Source organism: Pteronotus mesoamericanus, unplaced genomic scaffold (assembly GCF_021234165.1).
Source record: "Pteronotus mesoamericanus isolate MK-2021 breed Mesoamerican mustached bat unplaced genomic scaffold, CSHL_Meso_final contig_124, whole genome shotgun sequence".
NCBI classification, from domain to species: domain Eukaryota; kingdom Metazoa; phylum Chordata; class Mammalia; order Chiroptera; family Mormoopidae; genus Pteronotus; species Pteronotus mesoamericanus.
In genome coordinates, this window is record NW_026555051.1 from 697,793 (window position 1) to 701,686 (window position 3,894).

Genomic DNA, 3,894 nt, shown 5'->3' on the forward strand with positions numbered 1-3,894 from the left:
GATTTAATTCTTTTTTAATATTTTAACTTTATTTTTATCGTTGACATTATTACATATGTCCCCACCCCCACCTTTGCCCACCTCCACCCAGCCCCTGCTCCTCCTTCCTTCTGGCCATCACCACACTGTTGCCTGTGTCTATGGGTTATGCATATATGTTCTTTGGCTAATCCCTTTAACTTCCTTCATCCAGTCTTATCCCCACCCTGCCTCTTACAGCTGTCAGCCTGTTCTATGTATCCATGATTCTGTTCCTATGTTGTTTGTCAATTTTGTTCATTAGAGTGTATGTATAAGTGAGATTATATCATATCATATTTGTCTTTCAGTTACTGGCTTATTTCACTTAGCATAATAATCTCCAGTTCCATTCATGCTGTTGAAAAAGGTAAGAGTCCCTTTTTTTTCTTTCTTTTCTTTTTTTTACAGCTGTGTAGTATTCCATTGTGTAAATGAACCACGGAATTTTATCCACTCATCTACTAATGGGGACTTGGGCTGTTTCAAGATATTGGCTATTATAAGCAACACTTCTGTAAACATAGGGGAGAACAATTGGTGCTTTGGATTTCTTCAGATATATTCCCAGAGGTAGAATTGCTGGGTCAAAGGGCAGTTTTATTTTAAATTTTCTAAGGAAACTCCATAATGTTTTCCACAGAGGCTGCACCAGTCTGCAATCCCACCAACAACGCACTATTGTTCCCTTTTCTCTACATCTCGGCCACCACTTATTTATTGATTTATTGATGGTAGCCATTTTGGCAGGTGTGAGATGATATCTCATTGTGGTTTTAATTTGCATTTCTCTGATGATTAGTGATGTTGAGCTTTTTTTTTTTCATATGTCTCTTGGCCATCTGAATGTCTTCCTTGGAGAAATATCTATTCCCGTCCTTTGTCCATTTTTAAATTGGGTTGTTTGTCTTCCTGGCATTGAATTACATAAGCTCTTTATATATTTTTGGAAATTAGCCACTTATCAGATATATCACTGGCAAATATATTCTCCCATACAGTGGGTTCCCTTTTCATTTTGTTGATGGTTTCTTTAGTTGTGCAGAAGCTTTTTAGTTTGATGTAGCCCCATTTGTTTAATTTTTTTCCTTTGTTTCCCTTGTTGTAGGAGCTGTATGGGCAAAGATATTGCTATGTGAGATGTCTGGAATTTACTGCTTATGTTTTCTTCTAAGATTTTTAAGGTTTCGTAACTTATATTTAAGTCTTTTATTTATTTTGAGTTTATTTTTTGTATGGTGTATGTTGGTGGTCTAGTCTTACTTTTTGCAAGTACCTGTCCAATTTTCCCAACAGAATTTATTGAAGATAATGTCTTTACTTCTTGATACTGAAAAAAATTCAATTTTATTGGTGGAGTAGGCCTTGGAGATAAGGCAGATGAGGGAATATGTAGGAGAGAGACCGTCAGAGCAGGGAAGAGTAATGGGGAAAAAGGGGCACAACTGTAATTGAACAACAATAAAAAATTTTAAAAAAGAAAATTAGAATTCGAAACCTCAATTAGCAAGAAGGTTAGATTCATCAATAGAAGCACTTAAGGCAGTTTTTCTCTAAAGTTTAAGGTTGATTTTCAGGGGTAATTCCAACTGTAAAGTGTGTATTTATAAATAAAAATAACCAAAATGGCTTTTTACTGATAAATAGTCAGTGTATACAGTGTGCATGTGGGTGGGCAGGAGGATGTAATCTTAGTGTGCATAAGGTAAAGACAATCTTTAGAACACTCTTAACTAAAAACAACCTCATTAACCACATTCACCTTAGAAACAAAAATATTTTGTTGGTTATGCTGCATATTGTATATGATACCAGAAAGAGAAAAATCATCAGGACACAAATCATATAGGATAATATGTAAATGAAATGACTTAAATGTGTAGAAAAAGAAGCTAAGACTTAAAATAAAGGGCAATGATTGTTTAATTTTAAGGTAAATTTTATTTCTAGAAACTTTTAAAAATTAATGAGCATCTCAAAATTCACATTTAATACTTTTATATTTCATGGAAATAGAACATTTCAGACTGAAAAGTGGTGCTATAATCTTGATGCCCTTGTTAATATATCTAAGTTGTGGCTCTATATATTAAAAAAAGACACAAAAAGAACAAAAAAAACACAACATCTCAATAACAACAAATACATATGAACCAGAAAGTGTAAGTATAATGGCCAGTTCAATTATATCTGTTTTCTTTACTTGATTTAGCAAATAACAAATTCAAACATTAATCTAAATGTGTGGCACATAAAGAATTTAATATTTTGTATTTTTTTGCCTTTAAAATGACAGCCCCATAAAGTAAAATGTTCAATCATATACTACAATCAGTGAGTAGGTGTGAACACATTGTTGTATATTTGTTAAGAGAATTGACAAAGGAAAACTAACAAAGTAAAAACCATGAATATTATAATTAACATAGTTATAATATACTTGGGCAACCAAAAATAATAGTAATTAAAAAAAAGAAACTGCTGTGTAAGGTTCTGTAAAGTCCACAATGCAATAGTGTTTGAGGTTTTATTTTATCTTTATATTAACTCTGCAAGTTTAGTAGCACATGACTTAATGTTTGGGCTTTGAATTCCAACAAATGTGGGTTTGAATATCAGCTTTTTAATTTATCAGATATTTAGCCTTGTGCTAGTTAGTGTGTAAATCTCTTCATATCTCTAATCCTCATTTTTTCTTATTTGAAAAATAGACAGTAGGAAGAATATATAGTTAATAAAGATTATGTGTTAATCAAGAAGATAACATGCTTTTCAAAGGTTTACTGCAGTATTTTGGGCATTGTAAGTGCTCAATATATACCATTATTTTCTGTTTATTCTGCATTTTAACATTACAAAAGTTAAGGATTAACTGTCAAGGGTACCCAGAAAAGGTAAGTGATGCAAATTAGGTTTCTTGACTGTCATGTGGCTTTTTTTGATAAACAATTCTGCCTCGATAAACTTGCATCAGTCAGTCTTGGGAATGGTAACAATAGCTTAGTTAGTTTGTTTGTTTATTTGTTTTTTTCAAAACAAGTGAAAATCTCTATGATCTCACTTAGCTATTTTAATTTAGGGAAAGCTTCTTAGATGAGAGAAGTTTTTCATATTTTCTAAGTGCAGTGGTAGGCTACTTCACTGAATTAGTAATTAAAGTTTTCCTTTTCTTTTTTGTATATAAAACCTAACTCCATTGGTGGGGATAAAAAAAGAAACATTTACAATGGTTTATTCTCCAAAGTGGAAAAGAGCCCAAGGTCTGGAGTTGGAGAGGTGACTGGACTGGGATGAAGAGGAGTAGAGCATTTCTATAAAAAGAGAGACATCTAGTTTCTCTAGGGGTTCACACACAGCACACTAGAAACGGATTTTCTCCAAAAGATTCCTGAAGACAGGAGACAGCAGTGGAGAATAAACACTAAGAATTATGGGTCGCCAGTGGCTTTAAAAAATTGAATTGCTGTTTACATTCAATACTAATTGGTACCAGTATCAGGTGTATAGCTTAGTGGTCAATCACATACCATACAATTGGATGCCATTTTAAGAGATAAACAAGCAAAAGGACAAGCAAGACTAGGCTTTCAGGGGTCTACCGTCCTATGTTCATGTGAGCATGAACAATGACCAGTGTGACCTACGCCACACAGGTCCTGTCCCCAATTCCAAAAATATAAAGGTATGTGTGTGTGTAAAATCACACACACACAGCTGCACAGGAGGAGCATAGGGAGCCTAAATAAACAATTTCCCGTGTGGTAGGGTTTTTAAAAAATTACATTTGAATTAAAATAAAGTTTTTCATATTAACAAGACAGGCTGAGTTCTTTGATGGTAGCTCAAAATCAATTGCCAGTTTAGGTGATGTCAAAT